The sequence below is a fragment of the Rattus rattus genome, chromosome 4 (genome assembly GCF_011064425.1).
Source record: "Rattus rattus isolate New Zealand chromosome 4, Rrattus_CSIRO_v1, whole genome shotgun sequence".
Classification (NCBI taxonomy): Eukaryota; Metazoa; Chordata; class Mammalia; order Rodentia; family Muridae; genus Rattus; species Rattus rattus.
This window is the reverse complement of record NC_046157.1, coordinates 101,250,875-101,273,694: the sequence shown is the minus strand read 5'-3', so window position 1 is coordinate 101,273,694 and position 22,820 is coordinate 101,250,875. Positions and strand designations below refer to the sequence as shown.

Genomic DNA, 22,820 nt, shown 5'->3' with positions numbered 1-22,820 from the left:
TTCTGCCATAGATTTGAAAAAAATTCTTAATTTTTATGACTGTTTTGCCAAAATGAATTATTGCTTTGTTACTAGACTACTAGGCATTGGATCAAAGGTTTTCCATTTGATTTATGGTTGTCTTAACTCTAATGTGGCTGAGTAATAAGGCTGTTTTTGAAAACCAACTGTTCTTAAGCCCTTCAGAGAAGTGAGATTCTAGAGGAAACTGTCTTACTCCTGACTTGGATAGAGAAGGAGGATATGATATGAAGACTTACAGTTTACTGGGTTAGATATCTCAGAGCAGAAACTACTGAAAGAACTGAATATTAAGTAAGTGCATATATATGTATGTGTGTGTGTGTGTGTGTGTGTGTGTGTGTATATATATATATGTATGGTTGTGTGTGTGTGTGTGTGTGTATATATATATATATGTATATATACAATGATTTTTTACGGTCAGTCCCACCTAGCTGGGCTCTAGGTTTCTGTATATTATGTATATTCTGTATATTATATATATATTCACATTCAGACTATATTTATACTTCACACCAAGTATAGATTATTAGGTGCACAGCAGGTCAGTGGCATTTTATATGTATGTGTCCCCTGAAAATATTTTAAAGGGAGGATGTAATTATTCTTTATATTAAACCCAGGTAATCAGAATTAAAAATTCTCAGGGGTGCCCTTCATAGAAGAAGGCTTTGAAATTTTTTTAGGTTTACCCCCAGGAACTTAGGGAATATTGGAAAAACTTCTCTTGTCTCCAGCTGAAGTAGGGAAAGGAGCCATTCTGAAGTTCTGCACATTAGAATGCTCAGTGCTTAATATTTGTTTTTAGGAGAAACTGTTAGCTGGACCTAAGTTAATTGTCTCGGGGAAAGAACAATATCCTTTTGTCTCACCACTGATGGGAGGTAGAAACCCCACAAAGTACACAGTCAAGAGACAGACAGAGCTCATTGAAGGACTGAGAGTCATGAGACGGGAACACTCTTCTTCCCCCATACCACGTTACTAAAGCAATTCTTTTTACCAATCATTAACAAAAATGAAATTAAAAAAATAGTTGAGCTACTGGAAAATGTATTTGTGGATACAATATTTATATATTTCAAGTGAATTTGCTTAAAACACATGTGTAACAATATACAAAGGATTAAATTATAGTGGTCAAATTGAATAAGTTTATCTAATATTTACTAAATTCTTTTAATTCAAAAAGTCTTATAGACGAGGATATCAGTCCCAGTTAGAACCATAACCAAGGAACAAGTTCTTAGTGCACCCTGGTTTTATTTCTGACATGCTGGAGAGTGAGTCTAGGTTTTGCCCGTGTAGAGCAGGGGATCTTACTTACCACAACCTATACTCCTAACTCAGGAACCGAATTTTTTCCCCCCAGACAGGGTTTCTCTGTGTAGTTCTGATTGTCCTGGAACTCACTCTGTAGATCAGGCTGACCTTGAACTCAGATCCACATGCCTCTGCCTCCTGAGTGAGAGTGTTGGAACTAAAGGTGTGCGCCATCTCCTCCCAGCAGGATGAATGTTTAGTCACTCCCATTTACTTACAGGTCAGTTTTCGGCTCTTGAAATGTTTATATTCAGGCTAAGTCCCCTGTGCCCACCTCCTGGACACTGGGATCAAATATGTGTGCCAGCCCACCAGGCTGCTTTTAGAGTACATATGTCAGCAGATTAGTGACATAAATGTACATACCCTTTGACATGTTTAAGGAAGGTTTTAATTACCTTCTTTTAAGCCTAAGGTTAGTATTACTTTATTAGCAATAAATTCCTAATTAATTGCTTTATTAGGTCAAATGATATGAAAAAAAAATGTCAGGACCAAGAAATAGGGGAAAGTGGAGATGGGGCCCACCGATTTCAGACCCTGGAGACCAGCATTAGTGTGCAGATCTAACTTTCATTGTTCAGTACAAAAATATATACAACTTGTCAGCCAATAAGGGTGCAGTTATATAATCACAGCAAAAGGGGGGATTACACATGCTCTCCTATGGAATCTAATTTGCTTGCCTGTGATTCTAGGGTTGATCACCCAGGGTGGATTTCTGTGAAGACAGAGGAAGTTGCTGTCACCCTGGGCTTGGGTTCTTTGTTCTGTCTCACCAGTTTACCGGGAGCCTCTTCAGCTCTCAAGCTGTATACAACCTGGTCAGGATTTCAGGCACAGGGGACCCTGTTGTTTTGCTCTCCAACCTACTTCTTCCTCCTAGGTTCCCTCTCACATCCCCCACAAAACAAGTTAGGAGACTGCACTCTTGGACATCTGTGAGATTCTCATACATGAGGTACAGTTTTTGAAGAGAGTAGTTTTTGAAGAACTAGAATATGTGCTGAGTGTTGGATTACACCGGGCATTCTGGTAGGTGTTGTCTCTTGGCTTGTCTTAACTGTTAACTTTACTGTGCTGGTTGGTTTTTGTCAACTCGGCCCAAATCTAGACATATAAAGGAAGAGCCTATCTTAACTAAGGAAGTGCCTCCATCAGTTGGCATGTAGGGTCTGTAGGGAATTTTCCTGATGGTAGCTGTGGTAGGTGGGATCCAGCTCCCTGGGAGTGGTGCCACTGCTGGGCAGATTGTCCTCGGTTGTATATGAAAGCTAGCTGAGTAAGCCATGGGATCAGGCCAGTAAGCAGCATTTCTCCAAGGCTTCTGCTTCATTTCCTGCTTTGAGTGCCTGCTCTGACTTCCTTCAGTGATGTGGAAGTGTAACATGAAGTAAACACCATCTTCTCCAGGTTGCTTTTGACTGTGGTGTTTTATCATAGCACTAGGCATTGACACAGCCTAGAGTTAATTGAAAACATCTTCAATTGAGAAATTATCTTTATCAAATTGGTCTGTGGACAGGTCTGCCAGGGATTACCTTAGTTACTATAAACGGTCCCAGCCCACTGTGGGTGGTGCCATTCCTAGGCAGATGGTTTGAGCTCTATAAGAAACCAAGCTAAGCATGAGACTGTTAGCCAGCCAGGAAGTATTTTCCTCGTGGTTTCTGTTTGGGTTCCTGACTTGATTTCCCTCAGTGTGTTAAGCTAAATAAATCTCCTTCTCCTAAGATTTTTTTTTTTTTTTTAGTATTTTTAGCAAAGCAACAGAAAGAAACAGGGGTGTTGATGACATCTGGTCTCTTTTTAGAGAGTTATAAAATGCAAGGGATTATTGATTTTTGAAAATAAGATCTACAAAATGAAGAAAATATAAGAAAATAATAATTGAGTCAAGGCAGTAGATACATGGGTATTCAACTATATTGTGTATGTAATATATGAACTTTTATGTAATCTTTGTTGAATCACTTTTAAAGTAAAGACCAACCATTCTGAACATATTGAGAGTCTGTAAACATGAAACTAAAGAAAAAACAAAAACAAAAACCCCGAACAATTAAGATACCCTTAAATGATTGAAAAGGCAGCATGCCCAAGGAGTAATAAAGTTTGCTTTTTGGCTCTTTATGGTAAGTTTTAATCATTTTAGGATGCGTTGTCAAGAAAAGTATTATGAAGTGCTCTAGTGTTTGTTAGTTAGACCATGTTAAAATGTAAGTAATCCATGTTCTTCTGATTTTATTTTGCTGTCATCCTCTTTAAAAAAGATAACAAAAGTGTATCCTGGAAATGCCCTAGAGCCTCAGTGGCTTACCACCACCATGGATGTGTTCCAAGCGCCTTAGAGAAGTTCAACTTCCCTTCCTTACCGTGCATTTTGGATCCATGGATCTAACCATCGGCAGATTAGAGAGTTTTTTCTCCTGAAATATATGTGTGTGTTAAACGTGTAGACTTTTAATTTTCATTATTCATAAGCAATGTAACATGATAACTATGTAGATGACTTTATATGGTATGGAGCATAAGTAATCTAGAAATAATTTGAAGGATGTGGGAGGCTGTAAATTGTATGCAAATATGCTACTACTAATCATGGATTATAATACATACTGTGCGGGAGGAGGGAAGTTTATAATCAAACCCTGGTGAATACAGTTCACAGGCACTTTCTGAACACCTAGTATTATGTAGGGTATGAGTACTGTTGGCTGTGCAAAGTGAAAGTGTGTCAGGTAGGGGATTTCTCATCTCAAGACTATTACTTAGGGCTTTCCACTGGGCATTTGTTTTGCCTTCCTTGCCCTTCCCTCCCCCTCCTCCTCCCCCACCCTCCCTTCCTCCCTCCCTCCCCCCTCCTCTGCCCCTCCCCCCTCCCCCCCTCCTCCCCTTCCTTGCCTTCTTTCTCCTCTTCTTCCTTCTCTTCTTCCTCTTCCTCATCTTCCTTCTTCTCCTCATCCTCTCTCTTTATGTAGACCAGGGTGGTCTTGAACTTTCAAGTGATGGTATTGCATGTGTGTGCCACCATGCCTTTTTTTTTTTTTTTTTTTTTCCTTTACTAATGAGCAGGGAGCCTTGGCCCATTTAACTAAGTTCTTGAACATCTTTCTGTATTCACTCCCATTGTGGCTACATTGTGGCTAGTGTCTGATTTTGGCTGTCATACTTGCCTTTGGACCATGACTATCAGGTATGCAACTGTAGGCAGCAAGACCCCTTCCAGAAACTGTACATCTATTGACTCAGAGGCCACAGAGGAGTTGATGCTTTCTGTCTTCCTCCCTATGGCTTTCTCTGCTTTCTTATAGCATCCAGGATCAACACCCAGGGGTCGCACCACTCACCATGGGTCAGGCACTCCCACATCTATCACTAATTAAGGAATTGTCTTAAAGCTTGTCTACAGCCTGACCTTTTGGAGGCCTTTTCTCAGTTGAGGTTCCCTCTTCTTACATGACTCTAGCCTGGGTCAAGTTGACATAAAAAAACCTAATAACCATAGAGTTTTTTTTTTTTTATTTTTTTATTTTTTACTTTTTATTCTTTTCTCATGACCAAAGTTTCCCCTCTCTCCACTCTGTCCAGACTACATTCCCCTCCCCCATCCCAGATCTACTCCTCTTTTTCCCTTCAGAAAAGATCAGGCCTCCCAGGGAAATCAATTGAATATGGCATAACAAGTTACAGTAAGATTAGGCACTTCCTATCAAGGCTGGATGAAGGAACCCAGTAGGAGGAAAAGGGTCCCAAATGCAGGCAAATGATCAGAGATAGCCCCTTCTCCCACTGTTTGTAGTCCTACAAGATCACCGAGCTATACAACCGTAACATACATGCAGAAGACCTAGTGCAGACCCGTGCTGACTCCATGATTGTCCTTGTAGTCTCTGCAGCACAAGGTCCTTACCTATAAAGAAATCAGATGGAGTTTTTAGTTTTCCATCCTCGGAGTCCAGAAGTCCAGTGCAGTAGACTGTAAGCAGATCAGCAGAATTGTCCATGACATTTGCCTTAGCAGCTGCATGACACTGAGTGGAACCGCACAGTGGCCTGGAGAGAGCAAGATTCCTTAGACAGCCACTTACAAATGAACCCCTCCCCCATCACCAGATGAAAAAGATGAATCAGCTTGTGAGGGAGTAGGGTCCGAGTGTTCTGAACAATGAGGGAACAATTAGGAGATGATGTCATTTGCTGAGCAAAAGGCTAGTGGCACACTGTGGGAAACAAGGTTATTCTCTGAACTGAATATTTGCGACTGGTAAGTATTTTTAAATACTCTAAGGATATTTAAAAATAATCTGTCCCTGACTGTTAAAAACTTTAATGCTTATAAATATTCATGATAGCAAAGCTTTATGTGTATACTTAAATTTCCTCAGAATAAAATCTAAAGTGTTCGTTCGTGTGTGTCAAATTGAAAACTATTTGATCAATATTGTCTGCAGTGACGGGAGTAGCTAATGGTCCCATCACTGATTGTCTGCTATTGGGTTTTCATAGTTTTCATAGGATTCCTTGATTTGATTGAAGAAATGATTTTTGCTATTATATATTTTTATCATGCTTTTATGATTAAAGATGTTTGAGTGCTTATTGGTCATTTCTGTTATTTGTGAGCTATTCTTCAGTTTGGCAGGGAGAGAGATTTGTATCTCTTCATAGTTTTGTCTCGGTTACTCAGACCAAGAGAATATAAAATTCTAGACAGCATTTATTAGTCTGGTAAACTCTAGTCATCTAGCCCTGTATTCTACTCATTTTAGGCTATGAATAAAAAGTGGTGGTGTATTTAGAAAATTGTTTGGTGTCTGATCTATATTGTAGTTATGAAATTATGTGAAGCTTAGAATTAGAGGTGTCTGGTCCGATCTCTCCATGTGAGACAGAGGTGTACCTGCTCTTGCTGACTTGCTCAGAACTGTGGAGGAGCGAGGTGACATGCTCCATGTAGCCTTCCTAGAAGTGTTCACTCAGCTTTGAGGTTTTTTCATTTTCTTTAGATCCATTTCATTTCTTTAGTTTTCATTGTGCATAGTAGGAAAGGAGGTGAGTTTTGAATGTTGATATCCTCGTCAAATTACATTTAAATAATGGCAACATTTGGAAAAGTTATTATAATGGGTTCTGATTTATACAACTATTTTATTATTTTGTTAAAATATGAATTGGTCAATAATGTAAAAGCTTTAAAAATTTGACTCCTCTTTGATGGTGGCTGCAGTGCTATCAAGCAGATGGTTAAGATGTGCAGTAAACCTGTAAACAGTGTGGAACATACTTAAAAGTATTTAGGGGTGCACATTTAGCTCAGTGGTAGAGCACTATTTGCCTAGTATGCACAGACCTGGGCTCAGTCCTCAGCACCGCACAGAACCAAAAACAAACAAACAAACAAAAACAATAATAAAAAAGGAAAGGAAAGGGGTTTGTAAACTTTGTATGGTCAAGGAAGAAGTTTGATAGAACACTGTGTAAAGAAAAAAGAAAGGCTATAATGCGCTTGCCTACCTGTTTGCAGTTTTTAAGTTGTTTTTAAAGTTAACGTAGGAAGCAATAGGTTTCATTTCACACACAAATTTTTAAAGCTTTTACATTATTGTCCGAAGTTATGAACATTATGGCATACATTTCTTTCTCATTAATTCCTTTCCCACACCTTCACCACACCTGCCCTTTTTTCCTCCTAATAGTCTGCTTTCAATATCTCCAGCCCCCAAGCCTTCTTCCTCTGAGGGTCATCCTTTTGCTTTCATGCCCTACAGGTAGACCCACACAAACACATAAACCCATAGCCATATACTCTTACTGATTGATGTGTATTGTTCTTTTATCTCCCCACTTAATTAATTTCTGCCCTGATAATTATTCTTGCTATTTACTGCTTTTCAGTGTAGTGTTTTCTTGGTTTTCCAAGACCTTGAGATCATTAAGTTAGTTATATGAGATTTTTTTCATGTAAGCTCTTGTAGCTATCAGCTTTCCTCTTACAACTGAGTAAGCTGTACCAAAGACTCTGGTAAGTTATGACTTCATTTTCATTTGCTTCTAGGGACTTTACATTTCTTCTCTGATTTCTAAAGTAACTCACCGATGATCTAAGAATGTATTGTTCAACGTCTAGTTGATGGGGTTTCTCTTGCTATTGATTTCTAGTTTGATTCCACTGTTTATTTCAGTTCTACATTGTTGAGACTTTTTTTTTGTGGTCTAAAATCTGGTATGTTATAGAGAAGGTTCCATGGCTGTTGAGAATACTGCAACCAGAAAGCAGGTAGGTAGCCAATATGGATATAGTTTGTTTACTCAGGTAGTTTGTCCCGAGACAGGCTCTTGCTCTGTGGCTCTGGCTGACCTTGAACTCATAGAGATTCACTTGCTCCTACTTCCTCAGTCTCGGGACTAAAGGTATATACTGCCACACCTGGCAAGTGTAAATCTCTATTGACAATAAGGTAGTTATTAAGAGATGTTTAATTTTTTTTTTTTTGCTTTTTTTGCTGTAGTTTTGATGGTTTTTCTGGTGGGTTGAGCAATTATTTTATTTCTATTAGCATTTGAGGTTTGCTGGTTTACTCTTTGGGCAAGATGATTTCCTGCAGTGGATAGGGATAGAGATAGGACTCTGTGTAGCATTGAGAGGCAGGCTAGTTTGATGGTGAGAACACGGTGTTGACTCTTCTGCTCTTGGCTCTGATTGGTCTTTCTTTCCTCATCCTCCTTTCATCCCCTTTTCTTTCTCTTTCCCCCCTCTCTTTTCTGCCTTTTTCTCTTTCTTCCCACATGTTTAGACTCCGAACTGTAGTGTCATTACATCTGTGATGAGACCTATATTACAGGGTAAAGGAGCTCATGGAGTAATACTGTCTAGCAGAGAGTTTGGTAGAAGAGCCAGGCTTTGTATTATGCTCATTTTACAGAGACAGTCACTGTATTACTTTGTAGGAAGCATTTCTGAGTTATATCCAATTTGGTAAACAATACAATGGGCTAGGGTTAGGGTGTGCAAGAATACTTTATGGAAAGTTCAAGAAAATAATCATTTTACAAAATAGGAATTGTTTTTCTGTTCTCTAGAGTAGATATTATTGATAAGAGATTATACAGCAGAAACCTTGCTGTGGTGGTTTGAATGGGGTACCCCAGTACCCCAGTAGGTGCATATGCTTGAATGCTTGCTCCCCAGTTGAAGCAGGCGGGGCATAAGCAGAGTATACTCTGGCTGTATTGTGGAAAGTGTTGTATAAGCATGAAATGTTGCAGAAGGACAGAGCAAGTACAAAGACAATGATTAGATTTTGGGCTTTTAATTGAAAAGTTATTTTAACAAGACATAGAATCAAACTTAAGTGAGAGTGGAGCAAGATTGTCTCAGGAAAGGAGAGCTCCTGGGACAGAGGTGCATTTTCTGAAGGCAGTTCTCGTCCCTGGTTGAAATTCAGGGAGACAGGATAGACTGAGGGCTGGCTGTTATGAGGTTTGCAAAAGCCACAATTAATGGGTTAACTAGATGGTTGTTTGATTTAGAGGCAGGATGACCAAGATTTTAGCAAGGAGAGAATAGACTCAAGGAAGAAATCTGAATCAGGAGTCTCAAGAAAAAGAAACTTTAAAAAGCGATCTTTTCAGGAAAACGAAATATAATAGGATACAAAGGAAATTAAAGGAGCTCATTTTATTTTTAGGTTTTAGTTGATATAAAATTATTTTCTGAGATGGGCATAGTGGTGCATGTCTGGGCCAGAGGCAGGTTAACACTGTTCCTCAAACTACTAACTAAATAAGCCTTTGTCATTTTTTTTAGCACCTTTTCAAAATTTTATTTTCTTGTGTTTAATTTACTTTAAAAATGTTTATTTTGCACTGGACTTCAGATAATGTATGCTCTGTCTAGAAAATGGTTTGTAATTTATTTTTGAGCTGAGGAAATATTGTTAATATATATGTAAGTAGCCCTTGAAAGATGACTTGACATTTTATTTGTTGTTTTGTTTGGGGGATTATAGTTAACTAGAATAAACAGTTACCATGTACAAAGCTAGGTTTCTAGGGAGATCATTCAATTGTCAATATACTTTTAAGAAAATATACATTCATTTTTAGCACAAAACTCAATATTTGTAAGTGAATATTTGATTGATTAATTGATTTCCCACAGTAGAACTTGTTAAACATTGAAATGCAGTATATTGTGGTGTAATTTACGCCCCCTGCTGGTGAAACTGTATTATTGCTAATTAAACAAAATCACTCCTTTGAATAGAATAATACTTTGTAACTTAAGAGTGGCTATAAAATAGAGTATGGGGAAAAATACCCTTCCTGTATAAAAGGAGTATGTTCTTTTTGCATAATAGATTGCATAATAAATTGTTCTGTTTAAAAGTAGTGCCCTGGTTGAGAAATAATCACCTAATGATTCTAATGATTGTTAATGTATTATGGCTGTGTGTGTGTGTGTGTGTGTGTGTGTGTGTGTGTGTGTAAGAGGTAGTTTTGGTTGAATTTTTCTTTCGAAGCTACTACCTATATGTATCTATTTGACTGAATTTAAACATTCAGTTTGTTTCATTAGCTACATTTCAATGTTTAATAGTCATGTTTAGCCAAGAGCTGTGGTTTTTGTCAATGCAGACTGTATGGCCTGTATTTAATATTACAGAAATCTTAATTGATAAGTATACTAAACTTTTAAAAATTTATATTTTAATTTTATTAAGCAGGGTCTCATTGGGGCCCTGGATGGCCATAATGAACTCATCTAGCTGAGTCTGGCCTTGAACTTCTGATCCACATTTTTACTTCCCTACCATTGCCTTTACTGTGCCCGAATGCCTACAAGTGCCTCCAGCATTTTCCAGTTTTCAAATTTTAAAAAAGGGTTATAATTTTCATGAAATCGCTGTTCTTAAACTTGTAATGAGTTGGTTTCTTTGCAATATATTCTTTTCACATATAACGCTTTCTCAAAAATAATGAACTGAAGGGTTTTTTGGGGGGTAGGATAGAAGATGGTTAAGATTTTTGTTGTATTACACAATTTACCTCAGCTTGCATGGATTCACTGCAAACTATTACAGTTTTCTCAGTATAGGATATCAAGTATTTCTAGCATTTTGCTTCTTTGTTTTGAATATTTGAGCTAGAAAACAATGATTACAGTAGAGGTAAAAGCTACTTTTCCTTTTTGGTTTGTTTGGAATGGAAAGAAATGTGAGTTAGTACATAGAGAATGCAAGCCTTTGTGGTAGTGTGAATGTTATGGTTTGTTCCTGATAGTTAACCAAGCCATCAACAGTTGGTTCAGTTTCTGGTGATGGTAACATACCGCAAAACTGTAGTTAATTCAACCAGGGTAGCCATTGATATAATTCACCAGTGACTGAGTGGGGCTTTACTTATTACACTCAGACGTGGATGTGTAACATATACATACGTATATTATATAAGCTTTTTCACGTATACATGTAAGCTTTTTCATGTATACAGCTTTTTCACGTGTGTAGCTTCATAGATGTGCGTCTTACATCAAGATGTGGAAGACTTACAGCACCATAAAGACTCTTAGTTGCTCTTTCGTAAATACACCAACCTTTCTCCCACTTTTTGTTCCATATTCCTAACTTTGGCAGCCTTGGGTTTCCTTTTTCACTTGAGCGTTTTTCTTTTATTTTAAACATTTAAAGTGGAGAGATTGCTCAGTTGCGAAGAGCATGCCCTGCCCTTGAGTAGGATTTGAGGTGGTTCCTAGCACCCAGGTTGTCTGGCTTATGTGTACATATGCACGCACAGACCCACGTACACTGTGTTGCTCAATTTTTGTCAACTCGCCTACACACCGTTGGGAAGACGGAATCTTAGTTAAGGAACTGCTTCTGTCAGATGGGCCTGTGGGTGTGTCTTTGAGGCATTTGCTTGGTTGTTAAGTGATTTAGAACTCAGATCATTGTGAGGTGTATCATCCCTGCACAAGTGGGCCTGGACTGAGCAGTGTAGCCAAGCAGGCCATGAAGGATGAGGCCACTGCAGTTCTCCATGATTTCTGCTTCAAGCTCCTGTCTTGGTTCTTGCTCTGTCCTTTCTCTGAGATGGACTATAACTTGTGAGCTAAAATCCTTCCTTCTCCAAGTTGCTTTTAGCCATGGTGTTTATCAGAAGTGAAGTTCCATTCCTGTGATAAATGTCAACAGTACAGTTTGCTGAGTTGTATGTTAATTGTAAACCCAAACTGTCTTTACAATTTTTTTGTTTGTAATCATTTTATATTCCTACTAGTTACAGTTGGAACCTGAAGTGATCTAATGACTGGCATTAATTTGAGAGGTTCTGGAAAGTTGGAAGTGGGGCCAAGCTGAAAGGAGTAGGCCCTAGGGGGGTGGGTCCTTGGAGTGATATTTGTCCCCTTGTCTTCTGCGATGTGAGCAGTTGTCTTCCATCAGTACTCCTATGATCTTGCCCACCTCATTACCTGACTGAACCACACCCTCTGGCTGGCTGAGCTGAGGTAGCACCTTTTCTGTTGTCTATGGCAGATGTTTTCTTAAGGGATGCAGAAGTAACTTACAAACGACGAATGCCATTTTTCTGTTTTTGTCTGTTCTATGTGTATGCTAATTTGACAGTTTTTTACTTTTTATTTATTTATATTTTATGAGGTCTTTCTAGCCTCTGCTTGCTGTAAACTTGTTATGTAGCCTTCTGATTACTGAGAATACAGGTGCGTGCGTGCGTGTGCGCACCCATCTAGTTCATGATACTCATTTGGATTTGGATTTTCATGGTCTGACTGTCGGATGAATTCATGTGCTCGTTACAGCTTTCTCACCTATCCAGAACATTTTTGCCAGTGTCCTTCTGCCAAGTGTATGTACCGTCTCAGGCATTAGAACCTAGAGTTTGCTCTGTTCTTTATGTACCCAGCGGAGAAAGGCTCTTTCCTACAACCCAGTAACTCAGTGATATTAATGTTCCCGACCCCGCCTGCTTTTGTCTCCAGTATAAATCCCATTGACTGGCTTCTTTTCACTTCATAGAATTTAATGACTGATAATTTTTTGGATTCTAAACATTTGAATCAGTTCTGGACACAACTAACTACTAATTTTTTTTTTTAATTTATTTTTTTGAGACAAGGTCTTGTTCTGTAGCCCAGCTTGGCCCAAGTTTATCTTTGTGTGGCAGCCTAGATACTTTTGCTAGGTGTAAACTAAGTTTGAAGGGCTCTTAATTAGTTTTATTTGCCATTTCTTGATAACTAATCTCTTCAGGAATGCTGCTTTCTATATTGTGTTTGCCTTTGAAGTTGTTTTAGGCAGTTTGATGAATTCATTTATACACATTTTTTAAAATAGTAACAGACACGGAAAGAAATTACTTTTAAATGTTTTCTTTTTTGCTGAAATTTGCTTGTCTCTCAAGTTCCTTGAAGATAATAGTCATATTCAGGTTTATTTATAACATCTGTCATCATGAAGTTCTCAGGGAACTTGGAGAAAATGACAGAATTACCAGTGTTGCTGCTCTTCTGTGTTCCAGTGAAAGCTTGACATTGTAGGCCAAAGGATACAAATTACCCATTGCATTAATCTGCCTGTGCTCTGAAGACTAAATCAATTTGTAGATGACATTTCTAAAGATGTGTTCATTTATATGTTTTATTTTACTTTCCTAAGCACTGATAGCATGTATTTTTCAAGTCAAGTGGAAACATTTGGTTATATTCTGTATCATGTTATTAAAACTGCTTTGTGTATCATCACATTCACTTTTATAGCTTTGGAAATAGCTTACATAATTATAGTTTGCTATTCTTGATGTGACACAAAATTTTTCTTCACCTTTGTATTCCTTGTGCTAAAAATAAAAACAATGTCAATTTATTCTGTAGTTGTATTTGTTAAATTTTTTATTTATCAGTGTTATTATATGTTATATCAGAGCCATTAAATGGCATTAGTTAGCCATCTGTTACTTGTGAATTATTATTGGTAAAAGAGAGACTCTACAATTAATTCATCTTTTCCACTGTTCCTTATATGAACCTTTTTTTTAAAAAAAGTATCAGTTCTTATACTTAGAAACACTAATTATCAAAATTATTTCTCTACTACAAGTTATTTTGTAGACCTCTAAAGACAGATATTTAATGTTTGTCCCTCTGTCTTCACTGGAATGTATATTTTATGACAACAGAATAATCCATTTCTTTGCTAGACCTCTGTCATCTAGAGTGCATCTGGCAGTCGGGGAGCATCCATTCTTATGACAGGAATCAGAACAAATGAATGACTAAGGAGTCTTCGGAGATTGTTCTGCTCACCTGACAGTCACCCACCTACCAGTGCAGAGCTACACAGCATTCATGGCTGCTGTCACATGACACTGCCTCTGGGGAACACTGGCTCATCGTCATTTTTGACTCCTTTGAACAGTTGACATTTTTGTATCAGTATAAGAAGCATCTTTCTCTTGCTCTCTTACCCTTTGTCCCTTCTCTCCCCCCATTCTCCCCCCTTCTCTTCACATGCTCATGGTTGGCCTCTATTTCTCTACTTCTCTACTCTGTCTCTGCCTTTCTCTGCCCCTACTACCCTCTTAACTCCCCTCCTCATGCCCTGAATAAACTCTAGGGGAAAAAAAAGCATCTTTCTATCTTACAGAACTGTACCCAGTCAGAGTAAACTCCAAGGGTACATTCTTTAGTTGAAATACTTGAGATTTTATGTATATATTTGTAGGACTTATGTACTTGAGAGTTGACGTACAGCTGAATTAAGGTTTATTTAGTTGTGGAGAGTCCATGTCAATTGTATGTAGCTGCATAGCTCTAAACTTTTGGTGAGTTAATCCCTGCTCGGCCTCAGCAGACAAGGCATCAGTGGGAATTTCAATTATAAGAAATAGGGCAGTTTATTATTTCTACTAAGAAACGAAGGATGGATGGGGCAGAATGGTAGCACTTGGTTAGGAAAGGCACTTGTTTGTCTAAATCCAAACTTCAGTGAGCTCAAGATCCTCATTCCTAGGTGCAACTGTGGTGGGACAAATGTTTTACTTTTAATTGCTAATATCTGCCACGGCTTGTTTTCTCATAGCAGGATAAGATCCATTCTCCTCCCCATTAGCCCACGAGTCTTTCCCCACTTTTCTTAAAACTAGATTATTTTTATATACTGTATCACGATTACAGTTTGCCCTCCCTCTATTCTTCCCAGTTTTTCCACATCTTCTCAATCTTCCAGATCCACTTTTGTCTTTCATTAGCAAAGAGTGAGTTTCTAAGCGATAACAACAAGACATGACAGAGTAAAGTATACGATAAAGCAAACCCATCACATCACAGACCCACTGGTTCACACACTCAGGAGTCCCATAGGAGCACTAAACTGAAACCTATATTATATGTGCAGAGGGCCTAGTGTAGCCCCCTTGCTACTCCAGTCTCCGTGAGTCATACGAGATTCGCTCAGATGGTTTGGAGGGCCTTGTTCTCCTGCTGTCCTCCAGTGTCTCCCTCTTACACTCTTCCTACCTCCTCTTCCAAGGGCTTCCCTGAGCTCTGAGGAAGGGTTTGATGGAGACGTCCCATACAGAGCTGTGTGTTCTAAGGTCTCTCTGTATAATGACTTAGTGGCCTATGATTCTTAACTATATTTGCGAAGACTAAAGAAGGTGCCCCTAAAGAAAATGCAAACTTTTAGTCTCTATTGACTATTATTAAAGATATTTTTTTCTATACAATATATTCTGATTATGGTTTCCCCTCCCTCTGCTCTGCTCTGTTCCCATCCCATCCAGATTCACCTCCTGTCTGCCCTCAACAGGCATCTAAGGGATAATAACAAAATATAATAAGATAAAATCAAACCAGAACAGGACAAAACATATAGAAGGATAAGAGCCCAAGAAAAAAGGCACAAAAAACCAGATATAGATGCATATACTGCTCTTTTGTACATTCAGGCATCCCATAAAAACAAAACTGGGGGGAGGCATAAATAAAATAAGTATTTATTTATTTATTTTTTTTTTTTTTTTTTTTTTTTTGCTGGGGACCAACCCAGGGCCTTGCGCTTGCTAGGCAAGCGCTCTACCACTGAGCTAAATCCCCAACCCATTTATTTATTTTTAAGAAAAGCCCCACAGAACGCTATGAGATGAGCAACCCCAAAGATACAGTTGAGTGTGTTTTCTGTGGCCCTCTCCTGCTGGGTGTGTGGTCTGCCCTTCAGAGTAGTTTGCTCCCAAGTGAGGCTTCCGTGGAGAAGACCATTCCAGTTGTTGAGTGGTTATCAAACTGAGACAGCCTCTGGGACAGGGAGTGCAGTTTGTATGCTTTCCCTTTCAGCTCTAGGGCCCTGTCTGGTGCAGATCCATGATCTGTGTAACAGCCCTTGTTGTCCTCAGTTTAGAAACCAGGCTGGCCTCAAACTCAGAGATCTGCCTGCCTCTTCTTCCCGAGTGGTGGGATTAAAGGAGTGTGCTTCACACTCAGGCCTTGTCTGATTTCTTTATATAGTATTTCTAGTACAGTATTGAACAGAAGTTGTGAGAGTGGGCGCTCTTGTCTTGTGCCAAACGATAGAAGGATTTCAGTTTTCCCTCATAGACTATGTTTGCTGCAAGTTTTCATAGATGGCTTTGATGAGAAAGTTCCGTCCATACCTATTATATTGAAAGTTTCTTATCATGAAATGAGCATTTTCCAAGGGCTTTTCTGTGTCTGTTGAGATGATTCTGTACTTTTACCATTTGTTCTGTTAATGTGATATAGCACACTTACTGCTTTGTGTGTATTAAACCAAACCAACCTTATATCCAGAAAGAAGTCCCATTTCCCATCTGGCTTTTGAGTTAGACTGTTGTTACAGTCCACATGGCAGGAAAAGATATTTGGTATGATTTTGATCATCTTAAATTTGTTAAAAATTGGTTTGCGGCTTAATATATGATCTATCCTTAGATGTTCCATGTATGTCTGAGAAGAATTTGTTTTTCTGTTCTTAGGGGAGAAGTTCTAAGTAGGTTTGTCAAGTCTGATCTGTAGTTTGGTCATGTGAAGTGTGCTGTTGGTTTTCTGTGTGGTTGTTTGGTGTTGAGAGGTATTGAAAGGTGCTGCTTTTAGTTTCCGCTGTCTCATCTGTCCATATTTGTGTTTATACTTAGTACTCTGATACATGGTATGTGCTCTTTCACGACTGTCACATATTCGTGTTAAATTGATCCATTTGTCATATAATGTGGCCTTTATCTCCAGGGATAGCTTATGATGGAGAGTGTTTAGTTTTCTCTGCCTCCATTTCTTTCAGTTCAAGCCTGTCTATAATTCTAAAATGAACTTCTCATGTACAACATGAAGCTGGAGCTTGTTGTTGAATTTTGAGACAGGATCTCTCATGTAGCTGTGACTGGACTGGAACAAAATATGTAGATCAGCTGAGGCTGGCCTGGAACTCACAGAGACCCACTAGCCTCTGCTTCCTAAGTGCTGGGATTAAAGGCCTTGTCGCCACACCTGGCCCTAAATCTCCCCTGCTCTGTATCTTTTCTGACTTAGTTCATTAATACTTAAAGTAATTGTCTGGAAGGATTTGCTGATACCCTGTTCTTAGCCATTCTGTCTGCACTTCCTCTGCTGCCTTTCTTGTGAAAGTCTGTTATTTCTTTTTCATTTTTAATTACTGTGTGCATGAATGTTGTAGTGTTTGTGTGGAGGTCAGACAACTTGTGGGATTTAGTTCTCTCCTATCATGTGGGGCCCAGGAGTTGAATTACGGCTATTAGGTATGGTGGCAGGCATTTTATCTGATGAACCCCTTATCTTGCCTGGCCTTCCCTTTCATTTTTAAAGGACAATATTGCTAGGTTGGCAGTTGCTTTTTTTTTTTTATTTTCTTTTTCTTTCTTTTTAAAAAATATTTATTTTATGTATATGAGTACACTGTAGCTGTCTTCAGACAAACCAGAAGAGGGCATGGTTGTGAGCCACCATGTGGTTGCTGGGGCTTGAACTCAGGACCTCTCTCAAAGAGCAGCCAGTGCTCTTAACCTCTGAGCTATCTTTCCAGCCCTGCTTTTTTCTCTGATGTGATGTTGTTGATCTTTTTTTTTTTTTTGCCCTTTTGTATTGAAAGTTGTCTTAAATATTGAGTAAGTTGTGGCCTCCTTTGAAAAGTCTTCTTTAGTGATTTGACAACAATAATTTAGATGTTTAAATTGTATCTGCTAATTGTAAACTAAAGACTGCCTTAATTTTACATCAGATACTGTGTGTGGTATACAGCATGCAAAGATCACTAAATGAAGTCTTCAATGCCAAGTAAATCAGTGTTTCTCAGAAAAGCTAGCCAAACAGTTCATTATGGAGTGGGCCTTATTTATACACATTCTCATTCTCTCTCTCTCTCTCTCTCTCTCTCTCTCTCTCTCTCTCTCTCCCCCCCTCCCTCCCTCCCTCCTCCTCTCCTCCTCTCCTCTTCTTCCTGCCCTCTTTTATATTTTTACAAAAGTATATGTTAGTTGCCGGCCATATAAAGAGGTTCTCTGGTGAGAAATTAAACCATTTAATTTGAGATACACTAATAAAAAAAATGAAAGAACAAAGTGCCTGTTGTTTCATACTCTCTGAGGGGGAACTGTATGGAGCTGCAGATATTTTTAGGACAAAAAACAAAACCAACCAACCAGCCAGCCAGCCAGCCAGCCAATCAATCAAACAAACAACCAGCCAACCTACTAAACAAACAAACAAACAACCAGCCAGCCAGCCAGCTAACCAACCAACCTACCAGCCAAAACCAAACAGCCAGCCAAACAAAGCAGAGGAGTAAAGTCACGAGGAAAAGTTTACCTAGGCCTGAAAGAAGGATTACATATTGTGTGGCAACAAGCAGAATAGTCTTGTTCTGTCATTGGGTTGGAATATGAATGGAGTCATGTTCAAGGGAAAGCAAGGGTTCACTTAGATCTTGTAGATATAATTTAACTTGGAGTTGTGAAGAAAAAATTTAAGAAATCTCATGATCCACTTGGTCACGGAAGCACTGTAGAGGAAAATAGAATCTCTTTTAAACGTTGGTGTTGCAACCTGACGTGATGGAGACTTTAATCTGGAAATAGAATTCATAAGAATGAATTTACTCTCTTCTAGTTTGTTTCCTGTTGTTACAATAAAACACCGTGACTAAAAGCAGCCTGAAGAGGGATTTCACTTAAACTTCCAGGTCACAATTCATCATCGAGGGAAGTTAGGGTAGGAACTCAAGGCAAGAGGTTGGAGGCAGGAACCATTCAGGTGTTGCCACTTGCTAACCTGCCCTCTGCCTCATGCTCACTTGATTTCTTACTTAAACAGCTCGGACCCATTTGTCTAGGGATGCTGTCAACTACAGTGGGGTAGGCCCTTCTACAGCATTAGTCAAGATAATCCCTCTCAGACATAGCCGTGGGCCCGTCTGATCCAGGCAGTTCTTCAGTTGACGCTCATGCTTTCCACTTGACTCTATGTAGTGTTAAGTTGACAATTTAAAGGAACCAGGACACTCTCCTTCTTATGCTGCCTACCTCTACATGAGGACATCTGTGGCTGCTCAGATGATGAGTTCTTACACTCAGATGTTCTTTTCTAGTCCTAGTCTCCTTGGCTGCTCTGCAGAATTGGACACAGTTGATTGTATTTTCCTCAAAGCCTCGCTCTTGGCTTTGCATTGTTTCCCCACACGCCATGATTCAGTACTCTGTTCTGTCTGTGCTCTTTGTGTTCTTCGGTTGCAGTTGTACTGAAGATATTTCTCCAGACTGAACTTTAGTCCTGTACACACATATACATACACACACACACACACACAAACATATATATAGTGTGTGTGCATGAATGTTAAGTCTGTGTACCACTTCTATTTTATTGAAGGCTTTTTCTTTTTTCTATTTTTCATTTTATGTAAATGGGTGTTTTATCTTCATGTATGTCTGCACCTGGTACTGGCAAGAGGCCAGAAGATGGTATTGGATCCCCTGGAACTGAAGTTACAGATGGTTGTGAGCTGCCATGTGGGTTCTGGGAATCAAATCCAGGTCCTCTGAAAGAACAGCAGATGCCTTTAGCCACTGAACTGATCCAACCGCTGACAGGTTTTCTTCCTTTAATACAATATGCATTGATCCTGCTTTCCCCTCATGTTATTTCTCATGCAACTTTATGTTCTTTTTTTCTCTTTAGGAATAAACAATAAAACAAGGAATGCACACAAAACTCCCACAAAAATTTCAAAATATACAAGCAAAAGACCATTATGGCAGAAATGTCCAAACAGAGCAAAATGAGACAGAAAGTCTACAAAATGCTGAGTTCATTTTGTGTTGACCTGTCCTCCAGTGTGGTGCGTGTGCCCAGTGATGCCTACTGAAGAAAGCGGGTTCTACCCCTTGTCAGCAGTATAAGTTGCAGATAGCGTTGTGGTTAGGTGTGGAGCTGTGTCTGCCTCCCCACCTCTGGTGGGAACCCTTCTGGCTTGAACCTTGGCAGGCCTGTGTGCTTACTCCACACATTTGTGCCATGATTGCACAAGTGTGCCTTGCACCAGGTTGTGGTTGTAGGTTGCCCAGTTTGTAGCTGGGAGATATTGATGCTTTTCTAGCTTTCTCTGGTAGCGTGCAGGAATACCTTAAAAGTACCCGAGCGATAATCAGTAGAGGTGAAAGCTTCTAGGTTGGTACCAGCTCAGCCTCTCTGTGTCTGATGACATATATAAGTGTTGTCTTCAACAGTAGGGCCTTACCTCAGGTTATGGAGGAGGGCATCCAGTAGCCTTGCAATAGCCTGTGGTGTGTAGGACTTGGTGAATGACTCAGCAAGATCTAACCCCCTTCTGACGCTGGAGGTTTTACTTGGTAGCAACAGATACCCAGTTGGGGCATTGTTCAGTGGCTCAGTTCGACTGTTTCTGTTAATGTGCTCTGCAGAGCTTCTGCAGAGTGTTTTCCCTTTGTATTTGAAATGGTCTTCAGTCTGTGCTGTTCCTTCCCATTTTCCTGTCTTAGCTCTTCCCTTCCATCCCCTTCCTCCTTAGTCTTGCATTGTAGTTTCTCCCTTATCTCTCTCTGACACTGTATTCTGTTGACCCTTGGGGGAATCTTCTCTTGCCTGGTACCTTACTAAGTACCTAACCTCTGTGTTTATGTGGATTGTAGCACACACTGAAGCTTAAAAGCTAAAATTCACATGTAGGAGGAAACATACAGAACTTGTCTTTTGGGATCTGGGTTACCTCACTCCTGATGATTTTTTTTTTCTAGCTTTATCCCTTTACCTGTGAATTTCATTTTTATTAAGAGCTGAACGATCTTTCATTGTGTAAATGTACCACATTTTCATTATCCATTCATCAGTTGATGGACATCTGGGCTGTTTTCTGTTTCTGCTATTATGACTAGAGCAACAGTGACCGTGGATGAGCAAGTGTCCCTGTGGTAGGGTGTGCAGTCTTCCGAGTAAGCTGGATTTTGAGGTAGATCAATTCCCAGCTTCCTGAGGAACCAACACTGGACTTCATTGTGTCATACAAGTTTGCACTCTCACCGGCAAGGAATACGTGTCTGTTGTTCCCCCTGCTCTGTGTGCTGGCTACCATGTGCTGTCATTTGTTTTATTGGTCTTGGGGATTCTGGCTGGTTTATGGTGAGCTCTCAGGGTAATTTTGATTTGCATTTCCCTGCTGACATGTTGAACATTTCTTCAACTGCCAAGCTGTTTGTGTTTCGTCCTTGAGAACTCTTTCTTTAGTTCTCTATCCCATTTTAAAATTAGTTTTTAACATTGTTCAGTTTTCTTTAGTTCTTTATATATTGTAGATCCCATATGTCAGATGCATAATTGGTAAAGATCTTTTCCTATTATGTAGGCTGTCTTTTGTCCAAATGGCAGTGTCCTTTGCCATCAGAAGCTTTTTAGCTTCATGAGCTCTCACTTGCTAGTTGTAGGTCTTAGTGCCTCCCATATTGGTACAGAACGACTGACTCTTCCTGTTGTTAACGCACTCAAGCCCATTTCCTACCTGGCCTTCAGTCAGACTCAGGGCGTCTGCTGGGTTGAAGTTTTTGGTTTTTGGAGTTGAGGTTTGTTTGTGCATCAGTTTTGTGCCTGGTGCCTGTGAAGACCAGAACAGGGTGTTGGATCCCCTGGAACTGGAGTTTCAATGGTTGGACAGTGCTGTTAGCCTCTGGTGGGACATCTCTCCATCGCCTAGTCCTATATTCCTGATTGCTCCCTGGATATTTTTATTTCATTGTGTCACTATCACTTAAAGCATTCAGCAGATGTGAAAGTTTCAAGGCTTTACAAACACTTTACAAGTATCTAAGAAGTCTTTTGTCACTATTTTCTTCTGCTGATAGTCACATTTATTTCCATTCTTGTTGGCATTATAATTCTTAGTCCTTAAAACAGTTGGTTTATTAAAGCAAATCAGGAAATATGTTAGTTTTCGCACAGTTTCAATTTGCAATAGCCAACTATGGTTTATATATTACATATTGCATACTGTTTTGAGCAATATGATGAAATCTCATCTTTGTGATTTACCTGTGATTCATCATTCTGTTCAATGTATTCATTATATATACTCTACCTGCCTATTGGTCACTTAATATCTGTCACTTACTTGGTATCATTGTGCTTCTGCTTTAAATAACCGTTATTTTACTTAATAATTTCATCAAAGCACAAATGTATTGATGGTTGCAATTGGATATGTCAGAGAGAAGTTGTCTAGTGCGTCAAAGCTCTAGCATGATCTCACGTCATCATGTGAAGAAAGGTACAAGACAGCATAGTAAAATAAGACGTTAGCAGTCAGTGACCGTATTTTCATACTTTTACTACAGTACATTCCTATAATTGCTCTTTTGTTATTGCTTACTGTGCCTAATTGTGAGTGAAACTCCTTCACATTGTTAGCAGACAAGCAACGCTACTCAGATGAGAAATGATGAGCAAGCGCAGCCAGGCCCCCTGTGTTAGCATCCTCCGCTTAGCTTGCCCCAGGGTCTGTGCTCATGGTGTTAAAGCTCCAGTCCTTACTTGCCAGTGATCCAGTAGCCAACAGCAGCGGTTCCCGCTCTGAATGTAGAGGGTGTGGACGCTTTCTGCTCTCAGCTTCTTCCTGGCAGCCTGGACTGATACCTCTGGTTTTCTGGGCCTCTCTCTCCAGTGGTCAGGATTTGTAGCTTTTCCTTATTTGTAACAATCTGCCTTCTTTTGCCTCTGCTCTTTGCCATCTCTTGTTGCCTCAGGAGTTCTTCTTGGTCCTAGCTTTGCACAATTCTTAATTGTTGCCATTCTCTTAAGCTGTCTTCTCTCTGCTGCTGGGTGTACCAGTCCTGTGAGTTGTTTGCTCTTTATTCTTCTGGCTCAGTGTGCTATACCTGTGATTAGACCAGAAGTAAGCACGAAGCACTCAAATGAGGCTTTA

At 39.5% G+C, this 22,820-nt stretch overlaps 1 protein-coding gene across 3 annotated transcripts in view; it reads left to right on the top strand.

Annotated features, from left to right (window-relative positions):
• The window catches only part of Smap1 (small ArfGAP 1), an 84,503-nt gene that overhangs the window by 11,608 nt on the left and 50,075 nt on the right, over window positions 1-22,820 (top strand). The gene's annotated exons all lie outside the window — the stretch shown is intronic.